The 15319-nt window shown below is 42.5% G+C and overlaps 1 long non-coding RNA gene and 1 pseudogene across 3 annotated transcripts in view; one reads left to right on the forward strand and one right to left on the reverse strand.

Moving 5' to 3' along the window:
- Positions 1-15319, forward strand: part of LOC110259964 (uncharacterized) — a 36210-nt gene that overhangs the window by 5792 nt on the left and 15099 nt on the right. The window contains exons 2-3 of one of the 3 annotated variants that reach the window (XR_002342486.2): positions 2454-3545; positions 5938-6075. The exons of the other annotated variants lie outside the window; for them this stretch is intronic. This is a non-coding gene — a long non-coding RNA (uncharacterized LOC110259964). The remainder of the gene's footprint in view (positions 1-2453; positions 3546-5937; positions 6076-15319) is intronic. 3 annotated transcript variants of the gene reach the window in all.
- LOC110259963 (translationally-controlled tumor protein-like) lies at positions 8124-8780 on the reverse strand (annotated as a pseudogene).

The raw sequence follows: 15319 nt of genomic DNA on the forward strand, positions 1-15319 counted from the left end.
ATAATAACAGGGGCTTAAGTAGTTTGTTCAGGGACTTGAAGTCAGCTTCTGTCCAGTTCAAGCCAGCTAATGTTACTGAACTGAACTCACCAATCACCTGACATGCAGTAAAGTCAGTCTACTGTCCCTGGGTTGTGCTGGAGGAAAGTATAGCAGGCCCCGAACAAGGAGAGTAGGCAGCTCATGCTCAAAAGACCCAAACTCAGAAGTTGCCTTGTGGTGAAGCAGATGGAGAATCTGGCATTGTCACAGCTGTAGCGCTATGGCACGGGTTTGATCCGTGGCTCAGAAATTTCCACACACCATGGATGTGTTGGGGAAAAAAAAAAGACCCAAACTCCCCAGTGGCTTTCAGGGAAAGTTTTTTGTTGTTTTTTTTTTCTTTTTAGGGCTGCACTTGCCGCATATGGAAGTTCCTGGACCAGAGGTGAAATGGGAGCTGCAGCTGCGGGCCTACATGACAGCCATAGTAACATGGGATCAGAGCCATGTCTGCAACCTATGCTGGCAGCTCACAGCAATGCCGGATTCTTAACCCACTGAGTGAGGCCAGGGATCAAACCCGCATCCTCATGGATACTAGTCAGGTTCATTACTGCTGAGCCACAAGGAGAACTCCAGGGAAAGGTGTTTAAAGACAGTGTTCAGAGTGAGGGTTGCAGGGTGTGGGATCAGTTCATAGATAATTTTCTTTTCTTTTTTTGGCTGTGGCATGCAGTGGTTTGCAGAACAGGGATTGAACCTGGGCCAAAGCAGTGAAAGTGCTAAGCCCTGACCAACAGACTACCAGGGAGCTCCTCACGGACGGTTTTCTGATTGGTAGAGGGTAGTGGTATGTCAGGAATCTCTCATCAGTTTTCCAGCTCCAACTAGTCAGTGGTCTACAGGTTTAGGGTCAGCAGTTTCCCCCTTGTAGGAGTCTGATTTCTGTAAGAAACACTTAAGAATATGCGTCAGACCTTGTTATCTGTTTTTCTCGAGGAGAACTGGGGCCTTATGACCCTGATGCTTGAGTTTTACTTATTGCTTAAGTTGTTGTCTCCTTCCTTGCTCAGCTGCCTTTTCTTAGTTCCTGCTTTTGCCTCTTCTTAAATGATTAATTGCTTGAGTCTGTTTTCTGAAACTTGAGAGGCCAGGGAAACTAAAAGTTTGAATTTTTTTTTTTTTTTTTAAGCTGGGAGGTGAGAACACATGAAGGGGCCTGCGAGTGGGGTGGCCCTACAGGGCTCTGCTCATTTTCGATGAGACTGGTTGGGACCACCGAGCCTAAAACTGGGCGTGGGCAGGTGTTGGATGAATGACTTTTTGATATCAGAGGACTGCAAACTCCACCCTCAGATCATGCTAATGCCTCCACTTTTGAACACGTGTCTCAGGAAGAAACACGTGACTCATAGGCCTTTTCGGGACACTGATTACCTCACCTTTTCCCCCTGTGTCCCGTCACCCTTCCCCATGGCTAAGGCCACCCTGCGTCTTTATCCCATATACACCCAAACACCTCGCCTTTAAGGAGGCAGGTCTGAGGCGTGTTCTGCCGGCTCCTCACTTGGCTGCCTTGTGAGTAAAGTCTTTCTCTGCTGCAAACCTCAGCATCTTAGCAGTTGGCTGGCTGCACATGGGGAAATTGAACCTGGCTTGGTAGCAATAGGGTTAGTTGTCAGTCAAATTGTAGAGCACCCAGCTGGTGTCTGGGGAGTTGCTTGGTGGTGGGGAACACTGCACCCACTGGAATTGGGTGCAGAACTTGAGAAGATCTCCCCGAGAGGGTGTCATTGAGCAAAGCCCACAGAGGGTGAGGGAGGGAGCTGTGGGAACAAGTGTGCCAGGCAGAGAGAACAGCAAGTGCAAAGGCCCTTCCCTGAGGCCAGAACATGCAGGATGCATTCAGGGAACATGAGGACAGGCCAGTTTAGCTGGAGCAGAGGGAGCCATGTGACAAATGATGAGAGAGCTCAGCAGTAACAGGAGGCTGGATGCGCGGGGCCTTCCTGGCAATTATAAGGACCCTTCTCTGACTTTTACACAAGTAAGATTCTGACTAGGGCCCTGGATTCTGTGGTTTGTGTGTTTGTTTGTTTTGCTTTTTTTTAGAGCTGCACCTGCGGCATATGGAAGTTTCCAGGCTAGGGGTCTCATTGGAGCTGCAGCTGCCAACCTACACCACAGCCACAGCAACACCAGATCCGAGCCACGTCTGTGACCTACACCACAGCTCACAGCAATGCTGGATCCTTACCCCACTGACTGAGGCCAGGGGATCGAACCTGTAACCTCATAGTTCCTAGTTGGATTTGTTTCTGCTGCGCCACAATGGGAACTCCAATTCTGTGTTTTTAATAAACTTCCCAAGATAAATCGACCCATAATAGTGTCTGGGGATTCAGTGAGGAAGCTAGGGAAGCAAAAAGGAAGCCATTCCTTTTTTAAATTTTTTTCTTTTCTTTTTACAGGCTAAGGGCTGAATCAGAGCTGCAGCTGCCAGCCTACAGCACAGCCACAGCAGTATCGGATCCTTAACCCACTGAGCAGACCAGGGATCAAACCTGTGTCCTCCTGGATACTAGTCAGGTTCATAACCCGTTGAACCACACTGGAAACTCCAGGAAGCTCCTTTAGGCCACTTCATAGAAGGGAGTCCTAGTATTGCTGTCCTCTGTGAGGACTGTCATGCAAACAGAAACACTCAAAAACACAACTCACCCTTGAATTAAAGATTTATTTGGGTTAAAAAGTACCTTTTAAAAAACGCAGGCCCCTCTGGGCAGGGTTCATGCATGCTGTATTCCTAACGCTTAGTTAGCTAAGAATAGCACTGAGAATCGGGTGAGATTGAGAGAAGAGTCAGCTGTTGGACTTTATGTGAGATTTGCACATTTCAGCAGGAAGAGTAGAGAGCGTGGTGCCAGGAACAGGATAGGAGAGCAGGTTGTCTGGAAAGGGTCGGGGCACATCAGCATTGTATTTCTTTGTCCGTGCCCCAGCTTTATAGAGGTATACGTATGACAAATACAAACTATATATATTTGTATTTGTAAGGTGCACCATGTGATATTTTGATGTATATTGTATATATTGTGAAATGTTTACCGCAGTGAAGCTGATTAACATGGCCATCACTGAAGTCCTTCTCAGATAGGACTCGACCTCAGCCACCCCTCAGATTGGGACTTGAACCCAAGATCCCTGACTAAGGAGGGAACTCAAACCCCTGTCTTTTAAGTGAAACCACTCACCTGGTGGCTGGACTTACTGAAGCTCAGGTTCTCTAGTTTCAGTGTGGAAAGAATTCAGCATGAGGCAACGTGGCAGGCAGAGTAGGCTTATTAGCATCGGATGCTTGTGAGAACCACAGGTTCCCCCCCCCGCCCCCCGAGATCAAAGAGGGCTACATTTTTACAATCAAAGGAACAATGGCGAGTGAGCATTCTTGGGTAGATATTAAGACTTACCTCATCAGTTCCTTCTTTAACCCTATATGGCCTAACCAGGACCATCATAGCTATTAAATCGCATGTACGCCAAGTGTGGTACACTAAAATAAGGTAATTCACCTCAAGTTTCTCTGTAAGGTCCCCTACCATGGAGTTTCTTTCCCCTTTCCCCTGTATTCCTATCTTGGCTACATGCAGAAATGCTGCTCTTCGAGGACCGCTAACTCCCTGACTTTGCATAAGAAGATGCAGACCCCACATCTATTGTCTTGTGCTTTAACTATCGGGATGTGTGGGCTTGGGTGTGCCTGGCACTCGAATGCATCTGATCCTCCTTTAAGGTAGTGCAGATTGTTGCTAGGTTACTGGATTCTTTTCTTGAGTGGTCATTAGCTTACAAAGGTCTCCCAAATTCTTAAAATTCCCTTTCTATCTTTAATCCCCTATTGGGATTTCTCAACTATTTAATTATCCTGCTCTATCCCTATCAACCTCACATGGTTACCATTGTGTGTGTCTGATGAGAACATTTGAGACCCACTGTCTTAGCAGATTTCAGGGATATAATACATTATTGTTAATGACAGTCTCACCAGGCTGTATGTTAGGTCTTCACATCCTGTAACTGAGTTTGGGCCCTTTGACCAACATCTCCCCATTTCCCTCAACCACCACCCTACTCTCTGTTTCTGTGAATTTAACTTTTTGGGGTTTTTTTGGCCATCCCCATGGTATGCAAAAGTTCCCCAGGCCAGGGATCAAACCTGAGTCACAGCAGTGACAATGATGAATCCTTAACCAGTAAGCTGCCAGGGAATTCTGAATTTAATTTTTCTAGATTCCATATCAAGTAGATCGTTAGCAGTATTTGCCTTTTCTGTGTCTGACTGATTTCATGGAACATATAGTCCTCTGGGTAGGGCGAGTTCGTGTTGATGAGGGGCAGGGATGCAGGATGTGGGATAGTGGATGGGAGGTTGCACTTACAGAATGGGACTGACCTGGAGAGAGCTTTAGTTCAGTGCTTTGATCCTAGCCAGACAGACATGACTTTGACCAGATGATCTCTGAACTGGCAATTTGATCCCCTGAAGGGGCCATGTGACAGGATGTGACGGCGCCTGTGTGTGTAGGTGGTTTCCTGATGGCATGTTACAAGAAAGCACCACGGGTGGTGTTTTGACTGCCCGGAGGGCTCGAGTGCTGTGAATGTACCCAGGCAGTCCCTGGGCTTATCACTTAACTGACTCTTATCTCTGAGGTGAGCTGTGCCAGGGGGTCTGGCTTCTAACAGGACCCAGGGATGGGTATTTAAGGGAACCAAAAATCTGTCAGTTTTGTATTTACTTCTTTCATTTAAGATAGTGATAAATTTTTTGTTTTGGAACACTCCATCCATAGATAATAGCATGCACTTTTATGTTTTGCTTTATCCTTTCATTGAAGATATTTTTCTACACTCTTTTCATAGAGATGCATAACAATTCAATTAAGAACAATTTTTTGGCCATACCTGGGGCATGCGGAAGTTCCCAGGACAGGGATTAAACCCACACCGTGACAGCAGCCTGAGTAACAGTAGTGACAACACTGGACCTTAACCTGCTGAGCCATCATGGAACTCCTATAATTCAAAATTTTTTTCTTTTTTTGGCTGCTCCTGCAGCATATGGAAGTTCCTAGGCCAGGGATCAAACCTGTGCAGTTGTGGCATGTGCCGCAGATGTGGCAGCACTGGATCCTTAACCTGCTGCTCCACAAGAGAACTGCCTAATTCAGTTTGTTTTTCTTTTTTATGACCACACTTGCTGCATATGGAAGTTCCCAGACTAGGGGTCAAATCAGAGCTGCAGCTGCTGGCCTACACCACAGCAACACCAGATCCAAGCTGCATCTGCAGCCTGTGCCACAGCTTGCAGCAACATCAGATCCTTACGCCATTGAGCTAGGCTGGAGATCGAACCCAATCCTCACAGATAGTATGTCAGGTTCTTAACCATCTGAGCCACAGTGGGAACTCACTGATTCAGTTTTTTTTTTTAACATAGTTTTCCCAAGTAAACTTAGATTTTGTGTAAACCATTCTTATTTAAGTAGATGTATTCATTTTGGTTTATCAAAACTCCGTTCATAGAGATACAAAACATCATTCAGTGTTGCTTATGGCAGTTTGTTTCAGCAGATGCTTATTTCTGATCTGCCAGCAATGCATTCATAGGGGAAAAATGTTTCATTAAGTTTTGTCTCTGAATTTTTCGTTTTAATAGGTGCAATTGCTTGTATTCTAGTAACACTCCAGATACAGGCATTTGTGTTCATAAACACTTCATTCATAGGGATAAAAACACATCACTTCGTCTCATTAGATCCACTTGTTGTTATACCAATGTTAAGTGCACAGAGATAAGTAACCTATCATTCAGTCTTTTAAGACCACTTTTCTTTGAGTAGATGTATTCCTCTCCATTCTATTTCAGAGATTTTATCCCATGTTTTATTCCAGAGATTCATATGATGTATTGTGGGAGTTCCTGCGTGGCGCAGAGGAAACAAACCTGACTAGTATCCATGAAGACTTGGGGTGGAGGATCCTTGGCCTCGCTCAGTGGGTTAAGGATCTGGCATTGCCGTGAGCTATGGTGTAAGTTGAGCATTCAGTTCAAATCCCGAGTTGCTGTGGCTGTGGTGTAGGCCGGCAGCTATAGCTCCAGTTAGACCCCCAGCCTGTGAACCTCCATATGCCATGCGTGTGGCCGTAAAAAAGCAAAAAAAAAAAACCCCAAAAATATAGTGCGTATTGTGTTTAGGTGTTTCCTTTCAGTAGACATCTTTTTAAAAATTTATTTTATTGAAGTATATCAGACACAACCTAGAATAGATATACAAGGAGATCCTGCTGAATAGCATTGAGAACTATGTCTAGATACTCATGTCGCAACAGAAGAAAGGGTGGGGGAAAAAACTGTAACTGCAATGTATACATCTAAGGATGACCTGACCCCCTTGCTGTACAGTGGGAAAATAATAAAAAAAAAAAAAAAAAGAAAAGAAAAAAAAATTTATTTTATTGAAGTAGATACAATGTTGTATTAATTTCTACTGTACTGCAAAGTGATTCCGTTGTCATAGTTTATTTATTTTTATGGCCACACCCATAACATATGGAAGTTCCCGGGCCAAGGATCAAATCTGAGCCACAGCTGTGTCAACACCAGACCCATAACCCATTGTGCCACAGTGGGACTTCCTCCATAAAGTGTTTTTAAATATTCTTTTCAGTTGTGGTTTGTTATGGCATATTGAGTGTGGTTCCCTGTGCTGTACAGTAGGACTTTGTTGTTGATCCATTCTATATGTAATAGCTTACATCTACTAATCCCAAACTCCAAATCCATCCCTCCCGTATCCCCTTCCTCACCTTTGGCAACCACAAGTCTATTTTCTATGTCTGTGAATCTGTTTCTGTTTTATAGATAAGTTGATTTGTGTCATGATTTCATATATAAGTGATACGGTATTTTTCTTTCTCTTCTAACTTCACTTAGTATGATAACCTCCAGGTCCATCCTTGCTGTTGCAAGTGGCAGAGTTTTAGTCTTTATAATGGCTGAGTAGTATCCCATAGTATATATGTACCACATCTTCTTAATCTGTGTCATCTGTTGATGGGCATTTAGGTTGTTTCCATGTTTGGCTATTATAAATGCTACTATGAACATTGGTACGCATGTATCTTTTCAAATTACAGTTTTCTCTGAATATATGCCTAGGATTGGGATTGGGGAATCATATGGCAACTCTTTTTTTTTTTTTTTTTTTTTTTGCAACTATATTAGTCTTTTTCTTCTTTTGGTTAATCTCTTCTGTTAACTACTTCCATTTGTAGGTAATGAAAGTATAAGGAATCTAACTCTGGTGTTGGGACTGCTGAGTATGGTCTTTCCCTTCAATTTGGTTACTTTTTTTTTTTTTTTTGTCTTTTTGCCATTTCTTTTTTTTTTTTTTTTGTCTTTTTGTCTTTGTTGTTGTTGTTGTTGTTGTTGCTATTTCTTGGGCCACTCCCTCGGCATATGGAGGTTCCCAGGCTAAGGGTTGAATCGGAGCTGTAGCCACCGGCCTACGCCAGAGCCACACAGCAACGCGGGATCCGAGCCGCATCTGCAACCTACACCACAGCTCACGGCAACGCCGGATCGTTAACCCACTGAGCAAGGGCAGGGACCGAACTCGCAACCTCATGGTTCCTAGTCAGATTTGTTAACCACTGCACCACGACAGGAACTCCCCTCAACTTAGTTACTTTTGATTCTTATTTATATTCCAACTCCGAGAAGTGGTTTTCAACTGCAGAAGTTTCTTGAAGATGGTCTTACACTTTCTAGTTGTGGTCTACAACCAGGTGCTAGCTTCTCCAGGAAGGCTACACAGCATGATTTAGATATTACATATTAAACTAAGAAACATTCTCAAATTAGTTTAAATTCATTTTATTTTTAGACAACCTACATGACATGTTTTTTTTCCCCCAAAAAACAATGCCTCTGCTCCCCCCCCCCAAAAAAAATCTATGTCAAAATAATGAACTCTAGATGCTATCAGTCCCATTTGTCTAAGTCCTGGTGTTTTGTGGATGAAAAGCAGCAGCCAGCCAGTTATGACGACAGGTGATAGATCTGAAGTGACAGCCAAATTTGTTAACATTTTTCCATTTCCAAGCCATCCTTAAAATCATATATGGGGTCACACTCTCCTCACCGAAGTCCAGCAGAGCCACCATGCCCTCTGGATCCATCCAATAACTGATAGTTTTTGAAATTAGCAAGGATGTGCTGGATTTGTTCTGTAGCTCCTGTCATAAAAGGTTTTACTCTTTCTGGTCTCTGTTCTTTAGGTTTCCCTTTGATTGACTTCATGTAAGCTTTAATGTACTTCTTGTAGGCTTTCTTTGTGAAGCTGGTTTCCTGCAGGTGATGGTTCATAACAATATCGACACCAGTGATTACTGTGCTTTCGGTACCTTTGCCCTCAGGCCCTTCAGCGGAAGCATTTCCACCGATGAGCGAGTCATCAATGTTACCCCTCTGTCCAACTCACCATCTTCCCCTCCATCTCCAGACACAGCCCGTCTGCGATCTCCCTGATCTTGTAGATGTTGAAGGACATCTCATCATGGCTGATGAGGTCCCAGTAGATGATTAGGATGGTGGCTGGAGGGAGACGACTGCGGGCGCTAGCTTAGTGGGAGCCAGGAGCACGGAGTGGCACCAGGCGGGGGGTTGCAAAACACAACTCTGGTGTTTTGAGGAGTGCCATACTATTTTCCTTACTGTCTGTACCAGTGTACATTCTCACCAACAGTGTGGGAGGATTCCTTTTTTTCCACACCTTCTCCAGCATATGTTATTTGTAGACTTTCTGATGATGGCTATTCTGACTGGCGTGAGGTGGTACCTCACTGTAGTTTGGACCTACATTTCTCTAATAATTAGCTACATTGAACATCTTTTCATGTGTCTGTTGTCCACCTGTATGTCTTCTTTGGAGAAATGTCTGTTTAGGTCTTCTGTCCATTTTTTTAATTGGTGTTCTTTTTGTTTGTTTGTTTTTGTCTTTTTGCCTTTTCTAGGGCCGCTTCACGTGGCATATGGAGGTTCCCAGGCTAGGGGTCTAATCGGAGCTGTAGCCACTGGCCTATGCCAGAGCCACAGCAACGTGGGAGCTGAGCCGCGTCTGCTACTTACACCACAGCTCACGGCAACACAGGATCCTTAACCCACTGAGCAAGGCCAGGGATCGAACCTGCAACCTCATTAACCACTGGGCCACAACGGGAACTCCTGATTGGGTTTTTTTTAATTGTTGAGTTGTATGAGCTGTTTATATATTTTGGAAACTAAGCCCTTATTAGTCGAATCATTTGGAAATATTTTTCTCCTGTTCCCTAGGTCGTCTTTTCATTTTGTTCATGGTTTCCTTTGCTGTAAAAAAGCTTATAAGTTTGATTAGGTCCTATTTATTTATTTTTGCTTTTATTTCTATCACCTCGGGAGACTGACCTAAGAAAACCTTGGTACAGTTTGTGTCAGAGAATGTTTTGCCTATGTTCTTTTCTAAGAGTTTTATGGTGGCATGTCTTACATTTACATTTTTTTTAATCCTTTCTTCCTTTTTGGGGGTGTGGGGGCACACCCAGACATGCAAAAGTTCCCAGGCCAGGGATCAAACACAAGCCACAGCAGTGACAATGCCGGATCCTTAACCACTAGGCCACCATGGAACTCCTATATTTAAGTTTTTAGGCCATTTGGGGTTTATTTTTGTGTATGGTGTGTGGGTGTGTTCTAACTTCATTGATTTACAAGCAACTGTCCAACTTTCCCAGCACCACTTGCTGAAGAGACTATCTTTTCCCCATTCTTGCCTCCTTTGTCAAAGATTAATTGGTTATAGATGTATGGATTTATTTCTGGGCTCTCTATTCTGCTCCATTGATCCATATGTTTGTTTTTGTGCCAGTACCATGCTGTTTTTTGTTTTGTTTTGTTTTTGTCTTTTTAGGGCTACATCCTCGGCATATGGAGATTCCCAGGCTAGGGAGTCGAATCGCAGCTGTAGCCGCTGGCCTACACCACAGCAACTTGGGATCTGAGCTGCGTCTTCGACCTATACCACAGCTCATGGCAACACTGAATCCTCTACCCACTGAGTGAGGTCAGGGATCGAACCCCGTGTCCTCATGGATGCCAGTCAGGTTCGTTACCTGCTGAGCCACAACAGGAACTCTTCTGCTTTTTTCAAACTCAATGAATTTTATTGTTTTTATGGTTGCACAACGATTACAACCCCATTTTATAACTTTTCCATCCCAAACCCCTAGCCCATCCCTCCCCCCTTAACCTATCTTCTTTGGTAACCATAAATTTTTCAAAGTCTGTGAGTCAGTTTCTGGTCTGCAAATAAGTTCATTGATCATTTTTTTATATTCCACATATAAGTAATATCATGTGATGTTTGTGTCTCACTGTCTGATTTCACTTAGCATGATAGTTTCTAGTTCTATCCATGTTTCTGCAAATGCCATTATTTCATTCCTTTTTATGGCTGAGTAGTACTCTGTTGTGTATATGTACCACATCTTTATCTACTCCTCTGTCAATGGACGTTTAGGTTGCTTCCATGTCTTGGTTAATTGTGCTACAATGAACATTGGGGTACATGTGTCTTTTCAAGTCATGGTTTTCTCTGGATAGATCCCCAGGAGTGGGATTGCTGGATCAAGTGGTAATTCTATTTTAGTTTTTTGATGAATTTGCATACTCTTTTCCACAGTGATCGCACCAAATTGCATTCCCACCCACAGTGTAATAGGGTTCCCTTTTCTCCATACCCTCTCCAACATTTATTGTTTGTAGACTTTTTGATGAGTCCATTCTGGCTGATGTAAGGTGGTACCTCATAGTAGTTTATTTTTCTTTTTAGGGCTGCACCTGCAGCATATGGAAGTTCCTAGACTAGGGGTTGAAGCCAAGCTGCAGCTGCTGGCCTACACCACAGCCACAGAAACATGGGATCCGAGCTGAATCTGCGACCTACAGCACAGCTCACAGCAATGCTGAGTCCCCAACCTGCTGAGCAAGGCCAGGGACTGAACCTCATGGATACTAGTTGGGTCCATTTCTGCTGTGCCACAACAGGAACTCCCAAGGTAGTACCTCATAGTAGTTTTGATTTGCATTTCTCTAATATATTAGCTATGTTGAACATCTTTTCAAGTGTATTTTGGCCGTCTGTATGTCTTCTTTGGAGAATTGTCTGTTTAGATCTTCTGCCCATTTTTTGATAGGGTTGTTTGGGTTTTTTTGGTATTGAGCTGCAGGAGGTGTTTATATATTTTGGAGATTAATCCCTTGTCAGTCACTTCATTAGCAAATATTTTCTCCCATTCTGTGCGTTGTCGCTTTGTTTTGTTTAGGGTTTCCTTTGCTGTGCAGATACTTAAAAGTTTAATTAGGTCTCTCTCTCTTTTTTTTTTTTTTTTTTCCTGTTTTTATTGTCATTACTCCAGGAGATCTGAGAAGATATTGCTGTGGTTTGTCAGAGAGTGTATGTCCTATGTTTTCCTCTAAGACTTTTATAGTATCTGGTCTTACGGTTAGCTCTTTAATCCATTTTGAGTTTATTTTTGTATGATGTTAAGGAGTGTTCTAATTTCATTCTTTTACATGTAGCTGTCCAGTTTTCCCAGTACCACTTATTGAAGGGGCTGTCTTTTCTCCATTGTATATTCTTGCCTCCTTTGTCATAGATTAGTTGACCATAGATGCATGGGTTTAATTCTGGGCTTTCTGTTCTATTCCACTGATCATTTCTGTTTTTGTGCCAGTACTATGCTGTTTTGATGACTGTAGCTTTGTAGTATAGCCTGAAGTCAGGGACCCTAATTCCTCCAACTCCATTTTTCTTTCTCAGGATGGTTTTGGAAGGTGTTTGTTTGTTTGTTTGTTTGCTTGTTTGCTTTTTAGGGCCACACCAACAACATATGGAAGTTCCCCGGCTAGGGGTCGAATCAGAGCTACAGCTGCCAGCCTACAGTCACAGCCACAGCAACACGAGATCCAAGCTTTGTCTGTGACCTACACCACAGCTCCTGTAAGATCTTTTAGCCCACTGATCGAGGCCAGGGATTGAACCTGCATCCTCATGGATACTAGTTGGATTCGTTACTGCTGAGTCCTGGTGTGAACTCCTCAAACAAACTTTAAAGTATTTTGTTCTTGTTCTGTGAAAAATATCCTTGGTAATTTGATAGGGATTGCACCGAATCCATAAATCGCCTTTGGTAGTATAGTCATTTGACAATATTGATTCTTCCAATCCAAGAGCATGGTGTATCTTTTCATCTGTTTGTGTCGTCTCTAATTTATCATCAGCGTCTTATAGTTTTCAGAATACAGGTCTTTTGTCTCATTAGGAAGGTTTATTCTTAAGTATTTTATTCTTTTTGACATGATGGTAAATGGGATTGTCTTCCTAATTTCCCTTTTTGATCTCTTTTGTTAGTATATAGAAATGCAGTCGATTTCTGTGTATGAATTTTATATCCTGAAACTTTACCAGATTCATTAATGAGCTCTAACAGTTTTGGATTTCTTTTTTCTTTTTTTGCTTTTTAGGGCCAACCTACGGCATGTGGAGGTTCCCAGGCTAGGGGTCTAATCGAGCTACAGCTGCTGGCCTACACCACAGTTCACGGCAACGCTGGATCCTTGACCCACTGAGTGAGGCCAGGGATTGAACCCACAACCTCATGGTTCCTAATTGGATTCATTTCCACTGCACCACGATGGGAACTCCTGGATTTTCTAGTTATAGTATCATGTCATCTGCAAATAGTGTTATTTTTACTACCTCCTTTCCAATTTGGATTCCTTTTATTTCTTTCTTCTCTGAGTGCCATGGCTAGGACTTCCAAAACTATGTTGAATAATAGTGTGAGAGCAGACATCCTTGTCTTGTTCCTGATCTTAGTGGGAATTCTTTTAGCTTTTCATCATTGAAAATGATGTTAGCTCTGGGTTAGTCATATATGGCCTTTATTATGTTGAGGTAGGTTCCCTCTATGCCCACTTTCTGGAGGGTTTTTATCAGAAATGGGTTTGGGTTTTGTCAAGTTTTTTCTGCATTTATTGAGAGGATGATATGGTTTTTATTTTATTTTTGGGATCTTTTTAGGGCTGCACCTGAGGCACTTGGAGGTTCCCAGGCTAGGAGTCAAATTGGAGCCATAGCCACTGGCCTATGACACAGCCACAGCAACACCAGATCTGAGCCACATCTGTAACCTACACCACAGTTCATGGCAACACCAGATCCTTAACCCACTGAGCAAGGCCAGGGATCAAACCTGCGTCCTCGTGGATACCAGTCAGATTCATTTCCACTGAGCCACAGTGGGAACTCCAAGATGATCATATGGTTTTTATTCTTCAGCTGTTAATGTGGTGTATCACACTGATTTTCGGATATTGAAAAATCCTTGAATCCCACTTGATCATGGTGTATAATTCTTTTAGCATATTGCTGGATTCGTTTTGCTAGTATTTTTTAGAGGATCTTTGCATCTAAGTCCATCAGTGATGTTGGCCTTTAATTTTCTTTTTTTGAGGTGTCTTTGGTTTTGGGTATCAGGGTGATGGTGGCCTCATACAATAAGTTTGGGAATATTCCTTCCTCTGCAGCTTTTTGGAATAGTTTCAGAAGGATAGGTCTTAACTCTTCTCTAAGTGTTTGATAGAGGAAGTTCCTGTTGTGGCTCAGTGGAAATGAATCTGACTAGCATCCGTGAAGAGGCAGGTTTGATTCCTGGCCTTGCTCAGTGGGTTAAGGATCTGGCATTGCCTTGAGCTGTGGTGTAGGTCGCAGACACAGCTCAGATCCTCCGTTGCTGTGGCTGTGGTATAAGGGCTGGCAGCTACAGGTCTGATTTGACCCCTAGCCTGGGAACCTCCATATGCTGTGGTGTGGCCCTAAAAAGACAAAACATAAAAATAAAATAAGTAAATAAATATTTGATAGAATTCACCTGTGAAGCCATCTGGTCCTGGACTTTTGTTGGTTGGAAGATTTTTAATCACACTTTCAATTTCAGTACTTTCATCTTTTCTATTTTATCTTGGTTTAGTCTTAGAAGATTGTACTTACCTAAGAATTTGTCCATTTCTTCTAGGTTGTCCATTTTATTAGCATATATTTGCTTGTAGTGATCTCTTTATGATCCTTTGTATTTCTGTGATGTCTCATAACTTCTTTTTCATTTCTAATTGTACTGATTTTGAGTCCTCTTTTTTTCTTGATGAGTCTGGTGAAGGGTTTATCAATTTTGTTGATTTTTTTCAAGAAACCAACTTTTAGTTTCATTGATATTTTCTATGGTTTTCTTCTCTGGTTTTTTTTTTTTTTTTTTTTTTTTTAGGGCCACATCTGAGGCATACATAAGTTCCCAGGTTAAGGGTCAAATCAGAGCTGTAGCTGCTGGCCCGTGGCACAGCCATGTGGGATCCGAGCCAAATCTGTGACCTATACCAGAGTTCGTGGCAACACCAGATCCTTAACCCACAAGCAACCAATGCCAGGGACTGAACTGGCAACCTCATGTATAATATACTAGGCAGGTTTATTACCGCTTAGCCACTAGGGGAACTCCCATTTTCTTCATTCCTATTTCATTTATTTCTTCTTTGATGTTTGATTTCTTTCCTTCTGCTAACTTTTGGTTCGGTCTGTTCTTCTTTCTCTAGTTGCTTTAGGTGTAAAGTTAGGCTGTTTGAGATTTTTCTTATTTCCTGAGGTAGGCTTCCCTCCTTAGAACTGCTATTGCTACATCCCGTAGGTTTTGGATTGTTGTGTTTTTGTTGTCATTTGCTCTAGGTATTTTTTAATTTCCTCTTTTATTTCTTCAGTGATCCTTTGGTTGTTTAGTATCATGATGTTTAGTCTCCTTGTGTTTTTTGCAGTTTTTTTCTTGTTGATTTCCAGTTGTATAGCATTGTGTTCAGAAAAGATGCTTGATATAATTTCAATTTTCTTAAATTTACTGAGGCTTCTTTTGTGGCCCAGAATGTTATCAGTCCTAGAGAAAGTTCCATGTGCACTTGATAAGAATGTGTATTCTGTTGCTTTTGGATGGACTATTCCATAAATATTAAGTCCATCTGGTCTAATAATGCCTCATTTAAGGGATGTGTTTCTTTGTGGATTTTCTGTCTGGATGACTTGTCCATTGCTGTAAGTGGGGTGTTAAACTCCTCCTGCTATTACTGTGTTATTGTCAATTTCCCCTTTTAAGGTTGTTAGAAGTTGGCTTATATATTGAAGTGATCCTGTGT

This window comes from Sus scrofa, chromosome 3, assembly GCF_054392235.1.
Source record: "Sus scrofa isolate SSC_HxYL_T2T_F1_AM1 chromosome 3, Sscrofa_HxYL_maternal_Yorkshire_Landrace_v2.0, whole genome shotgun sequence".
NCBI lineage: Eukaryota > Metazoa > Chordata > Mammalia > Artiodactyla > Suidae > Sus > Sus scrofa.